We start from the raw sequence: 26,654 nt of genomic DNA on the forward strand, positions 1-26,654 counted from the left end.
TTTTGCAATATCGCATGATTTTAAATTTTCATTTGATTTGTAGCTTTATAGGATATCCCCTTGAGATGCAACATCTAATTTTCAAAGGTGACATTCCAACACATACAAATAGTAATAATGTACAAAATAAAGGTAAAGAATTCTGCTATGTTCTTTTTTTTAATCACCCTTACTTTCTCATTACTTGAAATTAATGGAATGTTTGTTTCATTTATGAAACTGCATTTATCATTTTAAACTACTTTTTTTGTTGATAATAGAAAAAAAACATTTGCCATTGAAATGCTTAAATTTAAAAGGATTTAGAACAATTCAAACATGCTCTCAAAAATGATTAAATAATTAATTGGATAGCCAAGTAGTTGATTAATTGTTGCACCCAGTTGCTTGTTTGTCCAAATATGATTCACTTTTTTACATGGTTTAAAATGTCTTCTTTAATTAAAAAAAAAAAGGGGGGGGGGGCACAATTACATTGACATTACAGAATTGAACGTCTTTGGCGAGATGTCTACACAGCAGTCACTTGCCTCTACTATGCTGCGTTGCACCAAATGGAGGAAGATGATCTCCTGGACCTGTCCAGCAGTGTTCACCTTTTCTGCTGCCATTATGTCTGCATTCCTCGCCTACAAGCCCAGCTTGATGTTTTTAAAGATGGCTGGGACAGTCGAGGGAAATCGTACCCCGAACCAACTGTGGCACACGGGACTGCACTATAATGTACAAGAGTCTAATGATGTTGTAAGTACTTTTAAAAAATTGGTAAGCAAAACTTACTTTAAACAGTAGACAATGAATTGTTTTTCATATCAACTACAGGATTTGAACATCCCCCTGATAAACTGGGAGAGTAGTGGCCTTGTGTCCAGCAACACCGACTCTTGTGTCTATGTGCCTGAAACTGACTGCCCTTTGACACCTCAAGAACTGGCTGGACTCCATGCTGCTGTGGATCCAGCAGGACCTTCTACACGCATGGGAGTAGACCATTATTTGGCTGCAGTGAACTACATGCACAGTATAAACTATGTGTAGGGTCTAGCCAAGCGCTTCTGGGCTGTTATTTGTTTAAAACTGCCTGCACTAAATTACATTTTATAATTTAGTGCTATATATTGTCTTTTCGTACAAATTGACAATGAACTGTAATAAGAACCTATCTAGCAAAACATCAGAACTACATTATTTAAAGTAATGAAATAAAGATTTTGATCTATACCAAACCAAAACCAGTATCAGTTGTGGCGATGCAGTTCTTTAAATGGTCACTGAATTCTGTGTAATGGCTGTAGTGGCCAGGTAACTTTAAGTTTTGGAAGCATGTAGAAGACGTGGGATGTTCCGCTCTCACCACCTCCACTTTCATATCTGGCATGGGTATCTCCCATCCCACCCAGAACTTCAGGAGTCTTTTAAGATTCTCTTGAGACCCTAAAAAAAAGGAGAAAAAAAGTGGAATTAAGCTGTGCATGCTATTAAGTAACAATAATCAATTAGATTACTGTTTTTATAATTTAATTTATGTATTTTTTTGAGAAAAAAACAGGTTCTGCAACATCTGGGAAAAAAAGTGATCCCTGCTAGAGGATGATCATTTAAGAAAATCAAATCACAGATGTATCTATAAATTAAAATTCTGCCTTGTAGCAATATGTGTATGCTTATGCTTAATACTCATAATACAACTTGTGTTCATAAACAAGAAAAAATGGTTAAAAAAAAACTTGATTTTCAACCACATTTGAAAATCTGCATTTATGCATTACAAAATGTGCACAAATATCAACATGTAATTTACCTGTCCTCACAAACTGACGCAAGTACCCCATTATTCTACATCTACAGTCAACGGAGTAACCATCTTCATCGTCCAACCCAGATTCCTCAGGCCATTTGATTAGGTCCAAAACAACCTAGGACAGCAAATGAGACAATCATTATGGCACCATAGTTGGCATTGAACCAATTCATTCTATTTTACAATTTTCTCTCTAATTTATACATATGGTCAATCCACACATGGGTGTTAATTGTGTGAAGGCTGATGTTGTGGTCTCAACAGCCTAACAATGAAATGTGTATCCTGCTGAGGAGAACATGTGATTGTTGATTTCTCATCAGACTTTGTTCAAGGTTGGAATTGTTCACTGAAAATGATTCCAAATCAAAATTTCCTTGGAACAAGGAAAAAACATTAAAAATGTTTGCATAACTGAACATATGATGACGAATATTCAATAATATAACCCTAACCCTAAGCAAACACTCTCCCTCTCATTTGGATATGGGCTTAAAGGTTGTATCTAACTGTGCGTCAAAGGTTTGCATGCAAGGGACTGTGCATGTAGCGAGTTTTTCTTTGTTGTCAGTTTTTAATTATTATTTATTCTAAGGTTGCAAAGATGTTCTCAAGACACTTGCAAAGTATATTTACGGCACCAAACATTCTATGTAAATCGCAAAGGAATAATGAACATGTTGAAATTTCTTTGCGAGTGTCTGCCACACAGCGGCCGAAATGAGTTTCTTCCGTTGGGTGTCCGGGCTTTCCCTTAAGAGATTTGGTGAGAAGCTCAGTCATCCGGGAGGGACTCAGGGTCGAGCCGCTGTTCCTCCGCGTGGAAAGGAGCCAGTTAAGGGCGCTCGGGTATCTGGTTCGGAAGCCTCCTGGACGCCTTCCTGGAGAGGTGTTCCGGGCATGTCCCACCGGCGGCAGACCCCGGGGACGACCCAGGACATGCTGGAGAGACTATGTCTCTGGGCTGGCCTGGGAACACCTTGGGATCCAGCCGGAGGAACTGGTTCAAGTGGCTGAGGAGGTCTGGGCTTCCCTCCTAAAGCTGCTGCCCCCGTGAATCCGACTCCGGATTAGCGGTAATAAATGGATGGATGGGTGGTGGGTCTGGCAAACATCTTTGCAACCTTGAACTAACCCTAATGAAAAAATAAATATTTTTTTGTTTTGCCAGACTGTCACATCAAATCAAAATTGATATAGCTCCTTTCATACATTACATTGCAACTCAAAAGCGTTGAGTGAATAAAACATCCATAGTACAGCACAAAGAAAACCCTAACCTTCCCCCCAACATGCCCATGAGCAGGCTCACTCAAACTCGCACAACCTTTAAAAAAAAGTGTAATTAAGTTATCTGGTCAATCTTGACCTAATGAATTCCTTTTGCATTCCCATAAATTCCAGTTAATTCCCATGCAAAAAAATTTATTTTGAAAATTACAGACATTTTAGAATCCTAGACATGCTTCATTGAATACCTCCACACTGCACTCAGACTTTGTTTCTGTTGGAAAAACTGATGCCACTGCATCGGGTCGAGACTCCAATAACAGCATAATGAGGGTTTATTTTAGTCCTTGCTTCAGCTGTTTGAGTTGGCGGGAGTTTCGGCCGAGCACCCTAAAGTATCACAGGGGTGAGTGAGGTATGGATGAAGGGACTCCAAGTAAATATATACATGCAGTAAATTCAATTCAATTATTACTCTGTGCACATTCAAACACTGGTCTGTATATATTGCTGTACAGCCGATCGCCCATACACACCGTGCAAGCCATTGAAGCCACAGGGCGACCATCTTACCTCTCCCATCCTGAGAGAAGACTACTATATATACTATAGGTATACATACAGATTAGACATATACAGCTCCTAGGCTCTTAGTGTTGGGCCGGGAGGCAGGTGTGGCAAGGTGGTCACAATTTTTTTAACAAGTGGACACTGGACAGTATGTGCTGCTTTGACGACCCCTTTTTTCTTTTATCGCTCAGTTCTTTAGACCCCAATATTAGATTTGGCAGAGGCATCTTTTGTTGAGTTAGTTATAACTCATTTATTAAAAAATGTACAATTTTCCTCCTACAACCCTCATTAAGCATATAATGTATACATGTATTTAAGGCAAGTTGTAAAATGTCTGAAGTCCTCTTGTTTATGTTTAATAAATTTATAAACATCGTAAATCAAATGTTCTCCAATTTCAATACGGTAAATATATTTGAGGATCGTGTGTGACATAATGTTCATTGTGACATATTGTGATGGCTGCGAGATATCAGGAGGGTATAATTTGATGCTCAAAGCCTGGTTTCCAGTTGATGCTGACAGGGTAGATTTGTTATTTGGAGAGGATTTAAAAAACGAAGAAATCGAGTTTGTGCAATAACTATAAAAAAACACTAAGTCATATTTCTTTTTCAGTCTTATTCAGGTGTTCCAAAGCATGATCAACAGCCACCCTGACTTGTTCGTCGCCTTGAAATGGGCGATATTGTTTTACGTCTCATCTATACAGCGCGACTGAGCCCGCTATCATTTTCTGTCACACAACCAACCGCGCATGCGCAAACATTTTTCATCAAAGATCCTCCTATAGGATTGTGTTAGAGTAGACAATATTAAGTATTGTACTCTTTGCGTGTTCAATTAACTGAATGGTGAGATCCTGGTGAAGAAGTCCCCTTGCAAAGGTGAATATTTTTCAGAAGCTTCTGATCACACAATTGAAGTCACCCAAGCAGTGCTCTGTTCAAATGTGTCTTCTCTCCAGCCCACATCATTATTTATTCAAAAGAGGGTTCATAGAAAAGTCAGCTCACAACACACCTGGTTACAACTGAATGAATACAAGAGAATCCGTTCCCATGGGTATAAATCAGATTAGAAAAAATACAATAACAATAAGCCTGACTCCCTTCCGACACAGATAAGAATATATTTCTATTCATTCAGCCATACTGAGTTAACATAATTATACCTACATCTACACAGCTATAACTAATTACAAAATGGTTAAAATATAAAGTAAAACAGTAAAAATGTATACAAAGTTAACAATTGTATGCCGAGAAACATTTCTTGAGAGTAATAATATGGAATTGGCCTATCGGCTATCCAGTTACATATACAGAGGTAATGTGTAAAATGTACATTTATCAAAGCATGATATACTGTTAGATAGGAGACACTTAAGTAGGACAACTTTTGATGGATATAACGCTAGTCAGCCACACTTACTGCATGCTGAAGTAGATTGTGAAGGAGCCAGGTGCTGTTACTAGCCGTTAATATAGGCATGTCCCATGCCAATGCCAGGTCATTAACAGCCGTTGTCTGACACTCATTGAGTCCTCTTTTTTCACTTGTTTCTTCCTTTCCAGCAGATTCTTGATTCTCAAACAGCTTTAAAAAGAAAATACCGCACATTTATTTCCAATAAATTACATTTAAAAAGTAAAAGTATAGTCCATATTTTTTCATTGAATGACAATGTTTTCCAATGGATAACCTTGCACTTTACCGTACTTACCGGGCGTATGGTCTCCCCGATGTCCATGTCTGCCACATCTTCTAACATGATTGTCGCTGTCTGTGGTGATTTACCAAGCAACACATGAATTACTGCTGGGCTAATACCTAACAGACAAGGGCCCCCATGAAGGAAAGAATGCCCAATCATTCTTCCTGCCATGACAAACAGGTCATTATGTGCAAATACTTGGGAAGTGGCAGGAATTAAATGATCTGGTTGGCCTTCAAACAGCACAGTGCCGCATGCGGTTCCTATAAAAACAATAATAATTTTTTAATGGGGTTTGCCATTTTATGTTCAATACGGTAATAATAACCACATGATTGCAATTTCCTGCCTATGATTGTGTATTAATCTTTAGATTGACAGATTTGTCATGTGTTATGGCTATGCTGTCTGTTGTTAGTTATTTATAGTATAGCTGAATGATAACTTGTATTTGCTGAATGATTAATTTACAATAATTTGCAATATAATCACTGACCATAACTAAAGCTGTCTGCCAGGATGGTGCACGTAATTCCTTCATAAAATCATGAGTCAATTATCTAACATTTATGTTCTATTTTGCCTTGCAACTTAAACAAACAAACTTTAGTGGAGTTGGGCCAGTGTCTTTAGGATTCTTTAAGACCTACCGCAATCAAGTTTGAAACCATGTTGTAACTTGTGCATTATCATACTGAAGAAGTGTCTGTTAACCCCTTCTCCAATGGCCACATCTCCTAAAAACACAAGCAATCACATCCATCTTTCAGGTCATGGGTTTTCTGGCCTTCAAATTTGTATTTTTCATGTTTTCATATGTTCATGTGGGATTGCTGTTGTTACAGCATTGTACTCCCACAATAAAAATATTCATGCAACATGCAACATGGACCACTTTCGTGTCATTACATATTTTGAATGACTGCCGTAGCCACAGTACAGTGATGCGAAGATAACTGTCCTTCTGGCAGCACTTGTACGACGCCTTCAGCCACATCTCCATGCAAATGCATCAGTTTCCAGGGAGATAGGCTACTCAAGCTAGCTGTCTTAGCGGTTGTTCATAGAAAGCTTTAAGTGTGAACTTAAAAAAGAAAAGAAAAAAAAATAAGTTTAACAAGTACATTACTACATTATTGTAATTTTGGTGCTCATGCGCACTAACATGCTACTTATCTGCACCCCTGCAAATATATAAAAAGCAAAACATGTTACGAATACAATACTCAAAAACAACATGTTTGAATTGAGGTTTGTTTACAGCACCTTTTAGTTTAGCTTGAAATGGTTTGGCCCAATCTATATTGGGAGTCTTGTAAAAAGTGAGGATTCTGGCTTCCTGGTCCATTACGTCTTCTCCAATGTCTATTATTATTTTTAGGTATGGCTTATCTTCATTGGTTTGCAAACACTGCCTTCTGTACTGGTCAGCTGCTAATTCCGGATCCACTACGTTTTGCCATGCTGTAGTAACACACAAAAAATAGAAGAAAACAACTGTTTATTATAATTGAAGTTGTAATTTAAAAAGTAATGAATTGCACAACATTCACTACTCTACAAATTGTGCCTATAACCAATTTGTAGAATAAACAAAGACATATGCAAGTCTATGACAAACTCAATAATTGTAATTCGATTTTTGGTGAGATGGAAAAAAAATTACAGCACTGTAATGAATATTGGCATTTTAACATCTTTCAATGTGATTGTTTTTCTTAACTTTTACCAAACATATCATTATTTATTCATAAATTTTTTTAGACAAATACTAACGCATCTCATCCATTTCATCAGGTCTGGACTGTAAAAGGGTATTGTCTGTTGAGAGGGTCGCTGTTGATGTCGTTATATCAGGTGATGAGCAGATAACTGATGCACCAGTGCTGCTTTGAGTCATGTGGTCACTCGGCATATATGATTGTGCAGAAGTGGAGCTACCACATGGAAATCTTGAAAAGGATTGAATGAACACATGTTTTAGCACACATATTAAGAAAAAAAAAACATTTTATACAGTTTGATTATCACACTTGCATCATCCAAAAAAGAAAACTCATACACAGTGGTCATGTGTCAAATGATGTAAAAATTTATATCTTGAAAATGTACCTGACAATTTACATGAAGAAATTTACGCTTTACTTTTTTTTTTTTTTCTTTTCTTAAAGAGCTCAGTATTGTTCATTCGGAAATGTCATCATCATTGCTCTCTATTTATTTTTATTTTTTTTGTGTGTGTGTGTGGGTGAGGATGTGTATGTGCGTGCGTGCGTGTGTGCGTGCGTGCGTGCGTGTATTTGTTAGCTCACCAAAAAAACCTATTAGAAAAAATCTCATACCGTTCACCTAAACCGAACACCGCCGTCAGGAGACCCGAGGGGACCAAAGAAAACCAAGGAAGGTGAAATCCAGCACCGACCAGGCACCACCCACCAGAACTCCTCCCCAACCCAAGAAACATCCAGACCCCAACAAATCCAAAAAACATAAAATCAGGGAGGCCTCAAGAGACCGAAGGAGAGACCGAGAAAAGGAAGGAAGGACAGACGAAGCCGAGTGAGATCCACAGACACCAGCCTCCACCGATTCAATGACCTGAGGAGGAAACAGATTGTGTCTGAGTTTCGGTAGATGCTGGTGTGGTGGATCTGGCATGCTTGAAAATCTCCACCAAAGAGGGGAGCCGTCGACCCCTGCCGGAACAGAGCAAGCGCAACACCTCAGGGCCCCCCAGGCCGCGGCAGCGCCAAAGGACGACCCCCGGGCCCCACCAGGGCCACCGGCCGAAGAGCAATCCCAGGAGCAGGAGCGCCCCCCGCCCCAACACGGCCCGCGCCCCCGACCCAACGCAGCAGAACGGGGCACTGCAGGCCCGCCAGGCACCCCACCGGCCCCCAACCCCCGCCCCCCATCCACCATTTGTGCATATTCTCATGCAGTTTTGATATCTCTAAATTTACGTCTGTCATACCTGTCACCACATGAACTTGCATGGTATGCAACAATTTCCGCAGGAAATATATTTCCACAAATTGGACAGGAGTCCTAAAAGTACCAAGCATATAGAGACATGGTTTCATAAAGTAGAAGTAACATAACTGTTGAATACAATATAGAACAAAGTATAGCAGATCATGACATTTGAATAAACACACTACTGTTACACAAATACACGGATTGCTTACCTCACTAATTACTTCTAAATCATGTTCTGCTGTCGGGACCGTTTCGTCTTCACAATCATCCTTCGTCTATGGAAAATATGGAATCAAATGAATAGAATTTTCATAAGACAAACTTGACAGTTCCACCGAAAAAGCCAAATGTTCATAGACAGGTGCTATGCTTAAAATGACTTTTATCTGTTAACCCTGTGATTTTTAACAAGTGTGCGGTGAGAAATCGTCAGGTTTTCTAGTGGAAAATAATCAAATGTCAATTACTAGTTAATAAAAAAAAAAGTATATTTTTTTATTGATTTATAGCAACCAGCACGTATAGTAGCAGATATGGGCTACATGCCACGGACTTCCAACTTCTGTAACGCTGTTTACGGTTACTGTTGCGACATATAGGTTGCGCCCCAATAATTGCACTTCCACCCTTGTGCCCCTCAATTGAACGTTGCCGTTGATAGGTGTGAGTGTGTAGGCCAGGGTGTCTCAGTTCTCCAAAGCGCTTCGGAGAACTGAAACACCCTACACACGAAAACAGCATAGGTGTCTGACTTACTCAATGCTGACTGAAAAAGAAGTGGGTATACTCAGTATACCCGCGTATACCCTGGACTTCACCACTGGGTGTTATCAAGGGCTTAAAGTTTTTAAAAAAATCCTGAGCCTGAACTTTTCCAGGGAGCGGTGGTGCAGTGTCCAACATGCCGATTCGTTGTTCGACCGGCATCAAGCCATTACTATTTGATTTGTCGCCGTGGATGGACTGGGCATTTGGGAAACTCATTAAATTCCCAATTGGCCAGTCCTCCCCAAGCGTCAGGTCATCTCTTTCATTATCCATTTATATTATGTATGGTACAGTATAGCATCCCCTGTAGTGCTGCAGCTATCAAATATTTAGGTATTCAAACATCATATGGAAAATTCTATTGAATAATCAGGTATTTGGATTAAATATAAATATTTTCGCACGGTGAAAGAACAATTATGAATAAAGAAGACAATAAAAATATATTCCCACTTACTAATGATCGACCAACTTTCATTTCTAGATAATCAACTTTTTTGTTTTACTTAAATTTAACTTAACAGCACATTATTTTCCTCTAGAAAGTTTGGGAGATTTTACAAAAATCTCTCCCCATGGATAGAACTTCCGTTAAATATTAGGACACTTTCATCTCTACCCACTCTTAAAACACACTTACTTACCTACTTTTTTTTCATTTAATTGACTTATTCATTTACCCGCTTAAGATAATTATTGATTTTTTTGGTGATATTTTTGTTTTACCTCTTTACACACTTTTATATCCGCTGTCGCACACACTTGTTTTTCCCACGGACTCTTAGAAACAACCCCCAAACACTTCCACCTTGCCAGCGCTTCTGCAGAGCGTGAGAGCGTGCAAACGCCTGACGTCACGCTCAAGGTGAAACCTTACGTTTCCGTCCCGAAACCGTCATCATTATTTGACAAAACAGGAAAAATAGGGGCAACAGCCATTGTGCCACAGTAGTGCCTCCTGTCCTTTAAAATTTTTCTTAAGCATGTGTGGGTGATAAATATGGTTGTTTTAACACTCCAAAATTTGACATGCGCCTTTAAGTTACGTGAACTTCCTGCCACGCATATTCAGCCAACATTCAGCCAGTCACGAACGTACGTATGGATGTAGGCCGTGTGCCTCACAATGAACTGAAATAATAAGTAGAGCCATTATCATTGGCCAGTAAAGGAGTAGTCAAATACAACAAAAATCAAACCAAGTGCAGAGTAGACTGAGCTTTGCACTATATTAGAGCTGGGTACGAAAAGATAGCCCTTAGACTACAAAGATAAAGGGAAAAAATGCTACCACAGCTGAGCAAATGTAATAATTTGATTTTATCTCTTAGGGAAACATTTGTAAAGACAACTTACATGAGCTCTACAGGACTCAATGTGGACCTGGATCAGGGGCAATGGAACCATCTGGCCACAGGTCATGCATCCATTTTTGGGCATTTTGTTGAACTCAGCAGCATCATACGGCAGTGGGGTAGTATCTATTTCTTCTTGAAGAGGGACAATGTACGGCACATTTTTCCCATTGTTCGAAGCAGTTTTGAGAGATTTGGCAGTGTATCCTTGTGAACCTTGAGCCACAGGATTTAATCTTCTTTGTCCACCGCCTCCTTAAAAAGTAAGAAAAACAAACAAAGAAACTGTCATGTCTGGGAAGATCTGGTTTTGGTTGAGGGTCCCGATTGGTCCTGAGTGGGTTCCAGCCTTTCCGCGGGTTGACCAATCCGGGCCCTCGGCCACTTGTGCCTGGCCCCAGGTGTGGCGAGTTACCCAATTAGTGTGGGTGTATTTAGTTCCCGGGTGGTGATCAGTCGGCGTGCGATCATTGCCGCTTGTCACGGTCACCACCGGAGTTCTGGCTGTCAGTTTGATTTTGTAACTTTTCAGTTTGTTGTTTAGTTAGCATTAACCAGTACCCTGGTTAGTGTTTTCTGAAAAATAAAGCACGCCAGTCTCGCTCCTGCTGTGGTTCTCCTGCCTCCCTGCATTTGGGTCCTCCACTTCACACGCCGACAGACACCACACCGCCCCGTGACCACACCGTAACAGAAACTATACAAATTTGAAGGGCTTTCATCAACAAACAAAATATACCACCATAACCTTTTCAGATATTCACAAAAAATATATATATTTCTGATATGCCGCAAACTATCGGTAGTTTGCAATTCCACTGATCACAAACAGTTGTGGCGATTACTTGACTACTTAGATCATGTTCAGAATAATAACGCATCACCAACTTGCTGCAGTTAAATAACCATCATTACTTTACAGCTTCAATTCGTTGGTGTATGCACATAATTATAATAAAGACAATTACTATGATGGTTAAATTTGCAGCTTGTAACAGCATTCCAGACATTAATAAATAAAATGTTACACTCACAATTAATTCAACTACGCAAAGTTGCAATAATACTAGGAAACCATTCTGTGGCATTAGTAGGCATAATTTAGAAGTATTAAATTGATCAACAAAATTTAAAAAAGAGGTATGTACCTGAAAGGGGGGGATTTTCAAAGATTATGAGTTTCTGCTGAGGCCTTGTGACAAATATGTCATGTTTTGTAACTTTCAGTGTTTTCATTGACAATTGTGATGCTACGTCAAAATGGCAGTCATATACTGCATATGGTTTGGAGTCAGATTTATCCCACTGGGAGTGACCCAGTTCTGGCCTAAAAGCGTTAGAGGCAAATGTAAACAGCAAAGATTGCTGATTACAGTAATTTATTTGTTCTGGTTAATACAGTCATTCCAAAACACATTGTGTCACGTGTACATATTATATCATGTATTTACTGTGCATTTTCCTTGAACGCTTTGAGGTCGGAACTGACAATCTAAGTGGGATAAATCCGATTTTCCACTTTCCTCAAGTGCAGAAATTATCGTTGGTGAAAGAAGCTTTCCACTCGTTGAAAAGTATTAGACTTTGGATCGTCGTAATTTGATTTGTGAGGATTTTTTTTTTTGAGAACGTGAAAAACTATAATTTTAACAATATGCCTGCTTTGTATGCTTGTCACGTTGTTGTCACGGTGTTACATTGTGGAAATATAAGAGATGCCAGAACTTCGGAATTGTCAATTTGAGTTCGTAAACGGAGAAAGTTGTGAGCAAGCATGTGTGTTCCTGTTTTGATGTTAACTACGGGCGTACAGTAGCTTTGTTTTAGCTGTTAAAAAACACGAGTTAACTGACTAATGTTTACATTACACGTGGCAGTGTGTTAGCGCACCAAACAGGACATCGTGTACCATTACATCAAACACACATGACAACCTGTGTGTGCTCAGGCTATCTTACTGACACGAATGTACCAATGGATTCAGGCATCATCCGCAACGTGCTTTTCTTTTTATATATCACATTTGATAATGCAATTAATTGTCCATGTAGTCATGATTAACCAACTTATCTTAATTTGCAACAACTGGCAGCGTTGAACCTGAACAAGTTAAACGAACAAAAGCCCATTAATGCATGTATATTGCTGCCCGATGCACACTTAAGTTAGTGTGGTTAATTTTGGCATCTGAGAATGGCAGTTCATTTTCATTATACACTGCCAGGTTTCACTAGACATCAATGAGAAAAGCTGTAAACAAGGCTTCAGATGAAGGGGACCAAATGCCTTATTTGGCAACCACAGCCTCGAAGTGTCACACTGTCGGATAATTTAGAGCTTGGTATAAAAAACAAAATTAAATCAAAGAAAATTGAAGTATGTATTGTTAGAGTTTACAATATTTGTATTCTACTCTTTGCGTGTTCAATTAACTGAATGGTGAGATTCTGTCCCTTTGCAAAGGTATTATAATTATCAGAAGCTTCTGATCACACAAATGAAGTCACCCAAGCAGTGTTCTGTTCAAAAGTGTGTGTCCCTCCTTCTCCTGCACATCATTATTTATTGAAAAGTGGGTGAATACGAAAAGTCTCCTCTCCCCTCCCATTCACAAAAAGGCAGAAGTTCCCAGGAATACAAATCAGATTAGACCTAAACAATAATAAGTCAGCCTGTCCTTGGACTCGACCGACTGAGACTGGTACAAACTCTACTCCCTCTTTCCCAGGCAAGAGAGACAGATAAGAATACAATAGACAATACTATTCATTGAGCTACACAGCTATAACTAAATCCAAAACGGCTAAAATATAAATTGAAACTGAAAAACAATGTTAATAATTCAACAGTATCCAATGAAGAACCATACCTGTAACTTTTTTAAGAAACCAGCCACCTTGTAAATCTCGCATCCTGGGATATTCTTCTTGGAGCAGTCTGCTTATCTGAAAGTAGTAAGCAAGTGCTGCTGACATAGTTAATTGTTATATGTATAAATTTTCATAAAACTTTGTTAGCTGCAAATGAAAATTAACAGTTTTGCGATATGGTGGAAAATTCAAATGACGGTATCGGGAGGGTAACCAAACAGACCGACCGACATCTTGTGATTATAATTCGTTGTCCGTTTGACAGAGGGAGTCAATGCGCACAAGGATCAGAATTTATTTATTTATTTGCAGTAATTGCGGAGCAGTTTTGCGTATCATGACTTCAATTGAGGAGCAAATTTATTTTTTCCTCTCCTTTTTTTTTCTTTCTTTAAGGAGCGAATTTAGAATTTTGTGGAGCAATTTCTTTTTTCTTTTTGTACCCGGTTAATTCCAGGGACGCTTAGCCTGGCCGAGGGTCAAGAAAAGCCTGGCGGCTCGCCGCTCTATTAAAACGCTGGGGAAAACACTGGTTTCCATTTAGTCTTTTCACGATAACAAAATTTTGACTTTGATACTAAAACCTGCATAAAATACCTCAATGCCAGTACTGAAACGCTAGACAAAACTCTAAAACATCAGCAAAAGCAGCAAAATTAAAACTGGCTAAAGAACTTCAAATTATTTTTACTTATTATTAATTTGAAATATTGGGATGTATACATGTTAAATTTATGTACATACGGTATATATTTATGTTTATACTGTATGTGCTTTCACATTGCATTCTGTATTCTTGAAGTGCTATATTTGACTGCATTTTATGTCATCCGTTTTAAAAATTGGCAATAGTGGCACTCCAATAACTCAATGTAACGTTGCTTGATTGTTCGTGCATGTCTCGGCTCTTCTCCATTTCGCTCCTAATTAGTCGAATGCATCATCAAATACTACAAATTGGGAACAAAATAATTCAAACTCCACTTATTTTTAAGGGAAGTGTCAAAAATGCGTCACAACCTGTGTCTGTTGCTCTGTCAGTCGTCTGAGCTTTTACTATGCATAAGTGTGATATCCTACTGTGTGCCTGTTCATTGAACGCACCGTGCCTAAGTCCACTGCAGGAATGATTGCTGCTTTTTCTTCTGCTTCTTCACGAAAAACATTTGCTCTTGTCACAAAACCTTTCTAAAACTGAAAATTGAAAACCACACGTGTTCTTCGTGTGCTGATTGAAAACATGCGTAGGCAATGCCAATGCTGTTGCATAGCTTACGTGGACGTCCAGCGAGCACTACACTTAATAAGCTTAATTAGCGCTTCATGCTTCTCCACGAGGAGTGCACGTCCAGCAAGCGCTTCAGTGCGTGAAGCTATCTTCCTGCGCCCTCTCGCACACACGCTAAAAGAGGTGTGTCGCTTACTTAAGGCGTTTTCCACATATCGGTAGATAGAAAACAAGAGTTGGCGGGCTGTCTCGTATTTTTTTTTTTAAGTACCGGTACTAAGAAAAAAATTATACCGAGCCGTTTTTGACACCAAAACATAAAGGTACGGTACTGGCACCGGTATCCCGTGCAACACTATTTTCATTACACTTTTGCGAAATACTTGTATTTAGACCTGTCTCAAAAACCATGGGAAAGCAAATTTTTTGGGCCGATATTTGCATTTTTTTTAAATTACAGTGTTTCCATTAACAGTTTGCTTTTGCACAACTTGCATTTTGCGCAAATCTGAGGGTAATGGAAACACACATATACAGAAGGAAACACAACATTAAAAAACAATACAATGGCAAGACTCAAGTGTAGAATTGTCTTTTAGGCGTGATCGGCATTGTCACCCATATTTATGGTCCTCCTCCCAAGACCCGCTTCCAAGAGAAAAGTTTCCTCTTTTGGCGTTTTTTCCAGGTTTGTTGATAGCAGACAGAACTGCAGTTCTATCAACTTACACACAGAAACATTAGGAGGATTTGCCAAACTTCTTTTGCGCTTCTGACCTCGAGAAGCAAACACTGGGAAACATCTATGAAGCACAAAAAGTTTTTAATTAGTGAACATTAAATTGTCAAGGATCTAATATCTGTCAGTGACTCAAAGACAAATATATATTCTAAATATATTATATTTAATAATTTTTTTTAAATTCAATGGTACAAAGTTGTTGTTTTTTAAAGCTACATACCACATGAGTACTCTCATTCTAAAATCGTAATATCGTTAACCAATGTAATATTGGCTTCCATTTTTCAAAAACAAGCTAGCACATTGTAATGGCCACTTACCTCTGCATCTCTTGCTGCACTGTGCCTGGTCTGGCTATGACACTGCTGGTAGGCCTCATAGCTGCTGGTTGAACAGTGTGCTGGGATGTAGGTTGAGCAACAGGTGAAGAACTTGTGGTGCTTCCAAGCTGATGACTTAAGCAGTCAAGCAGCACACGGACTGCTGATTCCACATTTAGTGTATTCTGAAAATATAGAGGTATGTGAAGGCTGCATACAGCAATTAGAGACAGCTGGAACATGAGATTTTTGAGTGACTAAATGGATGTGTTGTCACATGTGCTGAACAGCTGAAAAATGAAAAGATACATTAATTAAATAATTGTTTAATGGATCAAATACAAGACATTCCCAAAAAAGAGGGGGAAACAACCAACTACAGCACTACAAATCACACAAAAGGGCTCATCTCGATTGTCTTAATTGAAACATACAACTACGAGCTCCAAGTTGTCCTTCAAATCTTTGGAAGCAACTCAAAAGATTTTCTTATGCAGCCGTTTTAAGGAGGGAGTAAATTGTTTTAAAGACACATCTTGGAACAAGGATGGACCACTGAAAAGATTTCATGGGTCAGCTTAAGTAACGGGTCCGCTGATAGATCCTCTAAGGAAGTCATATAGCTTCTTGATGTTGAGGTTTGAAAACCAGCTGGACTGTAAATGATCATAAACTAATATTGCATTGTTTATCATATTGGATAGTACATCATATTTCAGATTTAATATACAGTAAATATTTTGTTGCAGTATGTCTGTTCTTTTTTGTGAAGTGTTTGATACTAATATGACTTAATTATATGGGTGTTAAAAAAAGATTCAGCAATATATCACGAAATTACAGCGCACAGCACAATTCTTGAATTGATTTGATACGCGGCCGAATCTATTTTTAAACCTCAATTTTTTTAATGGAAATATTCAACCAACGTCTTACTTTAGGGTTAGGGTTCATACGTTAAACATGGAAGAATGTTATATTAATGGACATTAAGCCTTAATATTTTATTTCAATACTGTTCAAACATCAAACAGATTTCAACAGATTGTTGTTAAATACAGTGGCTCACAGTTATGAACCTGAAGTTTAGTATTAGTAAATAAATAAATGTTCATACAAATCTTACAGTGTACACGTACAAGTTAACTGATGAGTATTTTCTAAATTTGAGTTAAAAACAAACACACGCAATAAACAATTTATAGATTCGTATCAGGATTAATTGGTATCGAATAGAATCGTGACCTATGAATCGTGGTACGGATCAAATCGCCACGTACTAGGCAATTCACACCCCTACTTAATTACACTGGCTCATGATTACCACATCTAAGAAAGTGATACCACCTACGCCTGAGGAATTTGTCAAATTACACAATCAAGGGATGACGTCTCATTTTCCTGAATTATTTACAAAAGGCCAGTTGTTGTTTTTTAAGGTTGGTTGGGTTATTCGAAATGCTCGTCCTGTTGAGTGTAACAGTAGTAGTAGTACGGCATCATAACTGATAAATTAATATTAAAAATGGAAACTCCCGTTAGTTGTTATGTAACTATTGTATACATATATGCTATACATATAAACTTGCTACCGGTAACTCTCCTAAATTAAACTACATCAGGCTCACAACTTTGCGTTTAGACTACTGCATAACTATTACTTTGACAAGAACCGCACCAGGCCCATGGTGTGCGTGCTGAATACTGTATGCAAAATAGACCTGAAAAGAACTCAAGACACTGAGTTTAAGCTACGAGAAGCTCAAGGGAGCGCTGGTGAACTATATGTCGACCACCCACTTAAAAAAAACACACCATTAATGTCAAGACAGTAGCGATATTCCGCTCACCTGCTGCTGCAGCGAAGAGCTGTTGCTCTGATCGGTCATTTTTCTAGAAGGCAAAACAAGATAAAGAACACTATGGAGTCAAATGTGTACATACATAACATCGATTGGGTGCATCTTCCCTCCAGTACCTGTCAATGGCGCATATGTGAGCTACATGAATTCGTTTGTTAGCCAGCTAACTAATACAAGAAATAACAATTTTAACCAACACAGGGGAGCAGCGCACTGCACCATTCTTGGCATATAATGAAGTAGTTTAGTTGTTCATTGTTGTCATATAGCCACAATATTCCAAAGCATGAGATGAAATTACGTCCGTGGCGCCAGAAATGACGATAATGACTAGACTGCTTTAGCATGAAATCAAATGCCAGCTAGCTAGAAAGCTAAATATGTGATGCTAATCATAAAAACAGGTTGGATGACCATCGTTTAAACAACAATATTTGAAAGAATGATGAAGTAACATAATACTTACCTTGTAATAGCAAAAACCAAAAGAGACTGAAGTATTCTTAATATGTATGTTGGTTGGCGACGATGTGTCCTGCTTGTATCCTTCCGCGAGTCCCGCCACCGTCGTTCGCTAAACCAATGAGGTTGCGCTCCAATCCGCTCAAATCCTTCTCACTTGATTGGTCAAAACAACCCTTCATTACACCAGAGCCCGCCCCCTTCTTTACGAGTACAAATCACGGCGCTCTACAAGTACAAATTAGTTTTGCTCCATTTGTAGCGCGACAAATGGGGCAAAACTCACGTCACTGAACAGCAGCAGAAAACCCACTTGTGACTCCTAGTGGCGACTTCTTTGACTACAAGTTGTCATTTCTACAGGTACAAATCACAACTTTTACAGATACAAATTTATAGTTTTTGTACAGGTACAAAAAAAAATTTGTACAGATACAAATCATGACTTTTGCAGGTACAAATTTGTTTTTACAGATACAAATTTGTTTTACACATACACATTTTTTTTTTACAGGTACAAATTTCTTTTACAGACACAATTTTTTTTTTACAGGCACACTTTTTTTTTACAGATACAAATCACAAATTTAGACTTTTTTCTACAGGTACAAATTTTTTGCACAAGTTAGTTTTGCACCATATTTACCTCCATATTTGAACGTTGTGTTATCCGGCTGCTGTTTTAACAAGATAGGTAAAGTTAAGTGCTAGACATGGTAGCCTACATGCTAACTACACCTGCTAGCGCTAGCTAGAGCTAGCAGATCTCACTTTAAGGTTTTAATGTGCAGTAAAAGAAAACAAAAACAAAGAAAAGTTTGAGTAGGCTCTAAATCTCAATTGTGTATATCCCTCGTTGCTACAATATACAGTAAGGTGTTTGTCTATTCTGTCGTGGTGGTGGGGGTGGGGGAGAGGAGATACAAATCACGACTTTTACAGATAAAAATTTAGACTTTTTTCTACAGGTACAAATTTTTTGCACAAGTTAGTTTTGCACCATATTTACCTCCATATTCAAACACATCAAATACGTTTCAATACATCGCCAGTATTAACGTAATGTAGTTTAGGATGGGGAAAACTTGCAAAATCTAACTTATTTGCATTATACATCAGACTAAAAATAATTGCCGTGCAACACTTACCTCAGACGAGATGAAATGGGACGAGACCGTCGTCGAGAACCTTCTAAAATAGTCTCATTCATGCGTCTTTAATTGGCCACAGCACAGACAAGCAGAAAACGACCAATCAGGGAAAAGAGATAGGACAACACGAACTCCAACTATCAGCAAGAGGGGTCCGTCGTCTAGAACCTTCCAAAATCAAGCGAATGTCATTGGCCACAGCACAGACAGGGAAAAAAGCGGACCAATCAGGGTTAGGATTAGAAAAAAACGCGCGAGAGAAGACAACGCGAAGTCCCAACTATCACAAGATGGGTTGCAGCCCGATGGTGAGGTTGGAGCGCGCTGCATCCGAGGAGACCAGTTTAAGGGGGCAAATGCGCTGCGTGCAGCTGCAAGGTTCAATAATGCGGATTGTGTCATACAACACTCGCGGGTTGCGAGTAGGACATACTGCTACATACAGGACAGGCTGTCTGGTAGTGGATGCGCTGCTTGACCAATTGTATGTGTTTTTTGCACATCAACATACAAAAATAAATACATATAAAAAGATAAAAATTGTAATTCAAACATCCACTTTTTTAACCACTAAAAAGAACCAACCATTGTCTAATTCATATCTTTGTTTTCAGTGTTAAGGGAGTGACACATTTTAATTACTATGCATTTAAAATAATGTGATGAATCTGTTATTTTAATTTCAGCAATTATCACCTGTCTAAATTATTCAACACAGACAAATCTTTACAAGTGATGAAATGTTTCTACAAAATATCCAGTATTATATATTTTATTATTGGCTACATTGTACATGTCACTGATTTTTTTTTTTTTTTTTTTAAGTATATTGAACATAAAACAATCTAGTTAAATGAACCTTCCAATTTGAATTTGTTGATTTACACCATTAACCAAATTTTATTAACATCTTACAAATTCCTTTTATATGTCTATGTGTGCCCTGAGGAAACTGTGGAGACAACATGCGCACAGTCACTGTTTGTGCATCTTGAAGAACTCATCAATATCACAAAAGAAAACATTTACTTTAGCAAAGGAAATGGACAAGTTTTAGTATTAAATAATAAACCATAATCAGCAAAAAACACAGTAATAGTCACGCTACAAATTTGGAAAATAATCAAATAAAAACATTTTGTGACTGAAAAGTCCTGGCTGTACCTAATCAATTGGCCAAGATGGCCGCCGCCCCGGGTGGGCAGAGGGGAGAGAATCCTTGGTGTACCTAATTAATTGGCCAAGATGGCCGCCGCCCTGGGTGGGCGGAGTGGCGAGAATCCAGGGTGTACCTAATTAATTGACCAGAATCCTGGGTGTACCTAATCAATTGGCCAAGATAGTAGTAGTAGTAATAGTATTTGCAATAGTAGTAGTCGTATATAGGCCAAGCCTTGAGTACACCAAGAAAAAAAGGGGCTGAGTTGAGCTCAACAGTGAGAGATGATTGGCTGAGGCAGTTGCTATGCAAAAACGACAGATCATTCACGCACACACATTTGATTTTAACTTGTTGCGAGACGTCACGCACCCACATTCCATTGATTTTGTATAGGATACGCTCACCTCAAACAAAAGCCTCTCACGACCTAACGGTTGAAGATGCAGATTCCAGAAATGGCTCGTTAGAACGGCAAGGGTTTGGGGTACGCGAGCATGTTCTCAGTTTTTTAATCGGATGAAAAATGACCAACTTAGGAGCAGGTTGAAAACTTATGATTGATCGAAAATGAAGAGGGAAAAACGGCGAAAATAACATTGAAAAGAGATCGAAATAGTCCGACTTCTCCTCGCTTAAAGTGAAAATAAAGGTACTAAATGACACCTTAGCCAAATAAAACTTAGTTTTTCAGAAAGCAGAGGCTTATGGCTACAAAATGTGCCAATTTGATGTCTAGTGAGCAAAGATTGTGGCCACGGTGACGAGTTGAAGTGAAACTTTTGGAAATAGATTTTTTGGTTCCCGTCACTGAAGCCTTAATTAGTCACACTCTAAATAGGCGACTTTCACCCTTTGCTCACTGTCTTTGAACCCGCACAGGGGGGAGAGCTTTCATTCCTTAATTTTTTTTTGACACTGAGCTAAAGATGACAAAAATTCCAACAAAATGAGCTAAAATTCATATTGGTCGGTCAACGTATGCGCGCGCAGCGTGTCTTGGAAAAAGGTGTTTGATTGGAGTTGATCTCTTTCGGTTTCCCATTCATTCCTATGGGACTTTATTTGGGAGTTTTTTGGGAATAGCGTCGCCATGGTAACTGGGAATTCCCTTGCGGAAAAATCGGTGGAAGATTAAAAAAAATAATAAAAAGAAGAAGAAGAATAATACTAGAAAAATTTCCGCGGAAATTTTGAATGGGCCTGCTGACTCTTGCAAGGTGGAAAGATGCATGCTCTGAACTGTTTGCCAAATGTTGGTGTACTTTACCTCTCAATTTGTGTCAGCAGGAATAGAGTTCAGGACAATTTGTAATAACTGCAGTTATTACATGTGTAATGGCTTCCCTTATGTCTTGATTGACATTTTAGTCATATCAAAAGGGAATCAGTTTAATTTCTTGCTTATAGTGTAAGTGATTAACTAAAATATAAAATGCAATATACTGTATCATGGAGCAAATACAGTATGAATGCAGTGTTTAAATTTGACATTGCATATTAAAAGGCATGTTGGTGCTGATCAATATTGCAGGAATATTACTCCAAAGTACATGTAAAACGGCTCTTAAAAGAGCCGTTTTGGGTCTTTGTTACACAGCATCTTCATCTTTTCCTGAGCACACAAAGGAACAAGTTGTTAGAAAATAGGCAGCAAAACTGAACAGTTAAAACTTAATCTAAATACTCATCCAATACACATGTGACGGTTTTTCAGTGAGGAATCCTGTAGAATAAATCATTTTGGTCTACGTTTGCGGGATCCCTTTTTTCATCTTTTCTCTCCACCAGTTGTACCGGACATAACAACCTTGATATCCTTGGCCATGTCAAGTAGCGCCCCTTGCTGCGCTCCATCCACCTGTATTGCATGTGAAAATGAAAAATGAGTGTTCAATGTTTGCCTGGATCAATTCAGTAATCAATCATCACTTACCATCGCAGTTCATCCCTTACCATTGCAGTTCATCCCTTACCATCGCAGTTCCTCACCGACACCAACACTTTTCATTGTGTTATAGTCACAATCACAATAAGGACAAACAAAACATTCAAGTCCAAATGCACGATGTACTGCTAACAGAAAAGCACACTGATTAAAAGTACCGTCATGCAACACTGCTCAAAATAAGGGAGCGCTTAAATGACATATCCCATGTCTTAAATTCAATTTAAAGCTCAATACGTTTAGAACTAACTAAATGATAAATATGTCTACAAAAAAAATGATTGGCCGCTCTGATTTTGAGTGTAGTTCTGTTATGACACCAATTTTGAACGAGCAAAGGATTTAACTTTTCAGCCTTTACAATTTAAAGTACAGTATCCCCCTCTTTTGAGCAGTGGTATGAAAGGCTCAATAACATTTGCAAAGGCACACTTGTGAAAATGGTGCCCTTGCGATCGACAATGAGCTGACACAAGAAGTTAACACACAGTAGACCGGACTGTGGTAACTGTAATAAGTGTGCAGAACGCCTGATTGAACACAACAATCTGGGCGAGATATGTAAATGTGATCAATCAGTGTCTGCTTTCCAGTTGTGGCCTGGGTGATCAGCTGTGAAAATCCTCTGGACTGAAACAAGTCCAGAATGGATTTCTTTCCCTTTGAAAGCAAATCCTCATTAAAGTCTCCGCAAACAACAATAGGCTGGCAGTCCATCACGGCCAAGGCATCCAAGAGACTTCCAAGGTTTGGAAGAAAGGTGCCAAGACTCAGGTTGGGTGGCCTGTAGACCGTAGCTATCAAAGCCTGGACGGGAGCGTCAACCCTGATGACAGCAAATTCCAGGTCAACCACATTCCGAATAAACCGAAGGGGCTCCGCTCGAAGACAATCGCGATAATAGACTGCGACTCCGCCACCCTCTTTTTGGGCCATTTGAATACGAAACTTGTCTGTTGCGCACAAAAGTGCTGCATGCCTCCAGTTGCAAGGGAGGGGGGAAGAAGGATCCAGACAAATGAGTTTCAGTGAGGCAAAGGACATCTGCCAGCCTCAACTCATGATGAGACTTTAAGTCGTCAATATGAGATGGAAGGCCCTCGGTGTTGTGATGAACAATGGTCAAGGTGGGAAAAGCAGTTTGCGGCATTTTGGAAAAGTACAACAATGGTCTTGTACTTTGGAAAGAAGCGCGCGTCATACTGTCCATTGCCGCCGTGATGTTGGGATTGGCGTAGATTTTGGATTCGTCAAAGTCTATGACCCTCAATCCCTGAAGTGACGTCGTGCGGCTTAGGGCAACATAGGCCATTCCAGGTTCAAACACACGCTTAAGAGACACCACTGCAGAGGTCATCGTCATGCCTTGCACTTTGTGAGCCGTGCATCCAAAGGCAAGCTTCATGGGGAATTGCCGCCTGACCACGCCTTTCATGCCCAGGTTTTCCTCCGACCTTTCGATATAGACCAAGTCATCCGTCGGCCCCAGAATTTTATGGCGCAATTTCTGGCCCGCTTCGGGATTGTCTAGCCTCAGTCCGAGCAAGGTCACTTTCTCCGCCGACCCCTTTGGGGCGCTTTGAACAATGTTGCCTATTGTGCCAAAGGTCCCGTTCACCAATCCGTCCTCGACATCCAACTTCCGAAGAAGCATAACCCGTGCTCCTACACCAGCTTGAAGGGCATCCGGTAGATCCCTTCTCGACCCCATGATCACAGTGACCATCGCCCCCGACCGTGGGCTCTTCCTGTAGTCCTCTGCGGGAATATTGACCACAGTCAATTTGAGAGCAGCCACAGTTGCTGCATTGTGCCTATCCACCTCTTTATTGGTGGCAAAGATATGCAGAGTATACGCAGGGAGGTCTCGCGCATCCGTGACAGCCGTGGTGAGTAACGCCCTGTCACCATCGCCGAGTGGATCAGCCTTCCCCTTCTCCCTGATCCTGTTCAAAAGCGACGTCGTCTTTTTGCCGCATGATTTGAGTAAGCTTGACCATCTGAAAATCTGTCCAGAGGTCAAGAAGATCGTTGTCAGAAACGCAGAGGGGTTTGGACCTTCCGAGGGGTGGCAGTTGGTAGAAGTCCCCAACTGCAAGAACGGAGATGCCCCCAAATGGTCTCTGGTTGCCCTTGATTTGCTGAAATCTCCACTGGACATAGGCAAAGAGTTCCTTGGAGACCATGGAGATCTCGTCGATGATCAAAATTTCCACGTTGCAAAGGGTTGCTCACAATGCGTCCAACGTATTCCCCAGCGCTTGGTAAGGAGGCTTTAGAGTCCTGGGGAGTTTCAAGAGGGAATGAAGAGTTTTCCCTGAGATGTTGTAAGCCGCCGTGCCAGTAAACGACGTCAGCAGCACAGCAGGCTTGGCCATATCCACTTCGCTGCGGAACCTGGGAAGCTGACGGAGAATCTTACTGGCCTCCTGGTAAATGCACTTGATGACATGCGATTTACCACAGCAAGCTCCTCCGGAGATCAAATAAAAGAAGGGCTCGAGGAGACGATCCGAAACGCGTTTCAAACACCACTCGCGCACAGCGTAAAAGACGGACGCTTGCGTTTCATTGAGACTGCGGTACATGTTCCTCACAAATTCGGCGCTCAACTTTGGCGCCTCAAACGCCGGCAAGACCGCGCCGCTACCAGGAGCGTCCTGGTAGGCTGGAACCTCATCTTGCGGTTCTTCCTGTAACGGATTAGATTCGCGTTCGGCAACACACTCCAAACGCTCTGCTTCTACCTCCGGCGCAAAAGTGCTCCACGCGTTGAGAACCGCACGAAGCTCTTTCAATTTTTCGAATGCATTGTCCACGGTCTTTCCCCGTCCTTCGTACCGCCCCCGATTGCGGTCGAATATAGCCCGCACCCGACCGAACTTTGATTCCCGGGTACCGTAGAACTCCTCGTACGTTTTGAGGTTTTCAGACCTGAGCTCGGCGTCGTCTCTGTGGGGGAGGTACAATTTAAGATAGGTCCTGTAATACTTCTCAGCATACTTTTTGATTGAGAAGCGAGTGAATCTGATGACGGCATCTTTTCCAATCCGCTTCTGGATGAATCCCTTGCCGTGTGAGAGGGGAATGACATTCTTGCCCTCAGTCTGCTGACCGTAGACGACCCGGTATTCGGATGCGAATTTGGCGAGACACATCCGCTCAAACATTGCCGTTCTAGGTCTTGCCACATATTTGTCTGAAAGACCAGACATCCACACGTTGTCTGCGTCCGGTTGCATGGTCCTCAGTCTACTCATGGGTAGACTCAATTTCACGCCATCCTCAGCAGTCTGGATGAAAACTACGCTGCGCGAGCACTTCTTCAGAGGGAGACTGCATGTCCGCGCCACTGCTTCTTGAGCACTCACCTCTCTGTGCTTGGAATACGCCGCCATTATTTTCCTCATCTCGTCCTTTTTGTCGACAAGAGGCTTTGTCTTCAAGTCTTTGACAACAGACGTGAGGAACTCTGACATCTCGTGCTCCGGTTTGGAAATGTACGACATCATGTACATGAGACACGCGACGTCATCGAGCACGTACTGAATATCCATGTTGGCGTTCCATGCCCGCAGCAGATGTGGGTTGTAAGCATTTATCCAGCTTTCCGTTGGAGCACGCTTCAACATGACAACCATTCCGGAGGTCAGATTAGTGACGCTGTCCTTGATCTTGAAACTTTGATCTTTGGCAAATCGAGTGTCAACGGAGAATAACCTTGCATTGAAATACAAACTGGGTGACAGCTTAATTTCTCTCGCCTCATCGAGTGAATTCTGTCCTGTTGGGAACTGAACGGGAAAGGCCATGGCTTCGAGGTTTGGCACGGCAAAAAATCCCACCGGCTTGTTTCCTTGGGCAGGAGCGATGCTAAATATGCCGTCCCCATATGACAGCTTTTCCTGCGCGATGTCAGGAGGCTGCATACAGGTGTCGAGCGTCAAGCCCGGCCTGAGCTCCTCTTTGCTCTCTTGGGGAGTCTGTTGCTCTTTGTTTGCGGGGGTGTCGCTGCTCTCTGGCTGTGCATCGGCCTCAGGGATGTTCTCTTCTCCTACCCCCTCGTCTTCCTCTTCTTGGAGACTTTCAAACTGAGCGCTTTCATCTATAGATCCAGTTTTGTATTCTGGATGAATGCGTTTCAGTATCGTCAGTGCTGCCAAGACATTTGTCATGTTGACAGTGTAAAAATGCTGGTAACCTTTGTACACAATGCGGCGCTTCAGCTTCACCTGGAGAAGCTGGGCCTCACTGCGCGGCCTTGGGAGGGAGTTCACTGTGGCTTCCATCTCTGATGGAACGCACACCACAGAACCGTGTACGGCTCTTTGCCGTCCTTTGGGCAACGCAACAATCTTTGCAAAAGGGATGATTTTTGCAATTAGCTGTCGTTCAAGTACATTTAATTCCGACAGCTCTTCGGGAATGGGTGCCAGTGCCAAGTTATTTGCCACCGCCTGGGGTGGCATGCCACCTCTGAACAGATGGT

At 40.5% G+C, this 26,654-nt stretch overlaps 2 long non-coding RNA genes across 2 annotated transcripts; both read right to left on the minus strand.

The window, feature by feature from the left end:
* Positions 1 to 717: 717 nt before the first annotated feature.
* On the minus strand, positions 718 to 6,201 carry LOC147155429 (uncharacterized). The gene is made up of 6 exons (XR_015092318.1): positions 5,972 to 6,201; positions 5,331 to 5,584; positions 5,039 to 5,203; positions 3,280 to 3,421; positions 1,802 to 1,916; positions 718 to 1,434 (listed from the first exon to the last, which is right to left on the minus strand). It is a non-coding gene; the product is annotated as an uncharacterized LOC147155429 (long non-coding RNA).
* A 69-nt stretch (positions 6,202 to 6,270) lies between these two features.
* LOC147155430 (uncharacterized) lies at positions 6,271 to 10,549 on the minus strand. Its single transcript, XR_015092319.1, has 4 exons — positions 10,425 to 10,549; positions 8,296 to 8,575; positions 7,098 to 7,273; positions 6,271 to 6,785 (listed from the first exon to the last, which is right to left on the minus strand). It is a non-coding gene; the product is annotated as an uncharacterized LOC147155430 (long non-coding RNA).
* Between the last annotated feature and the right edge of the window lie 16,105 nt (positions 10,550 to 26,654).

This window comes from Leptonotus elevatus, chromosome 22, assembly GCF_054856555.1.
Source record: "Leptonotus elevatus isolate MCC_2025b chromosome 22, RoL_Lele_1.0, whole genome shotgun sequence".
Lineage (NCBI taxonomy): Eukaryota > Metazoa > Chordata > Actinopteri > Syngnathiformes > Syngnathidae > Leptonotus > Leptonotus elevatus.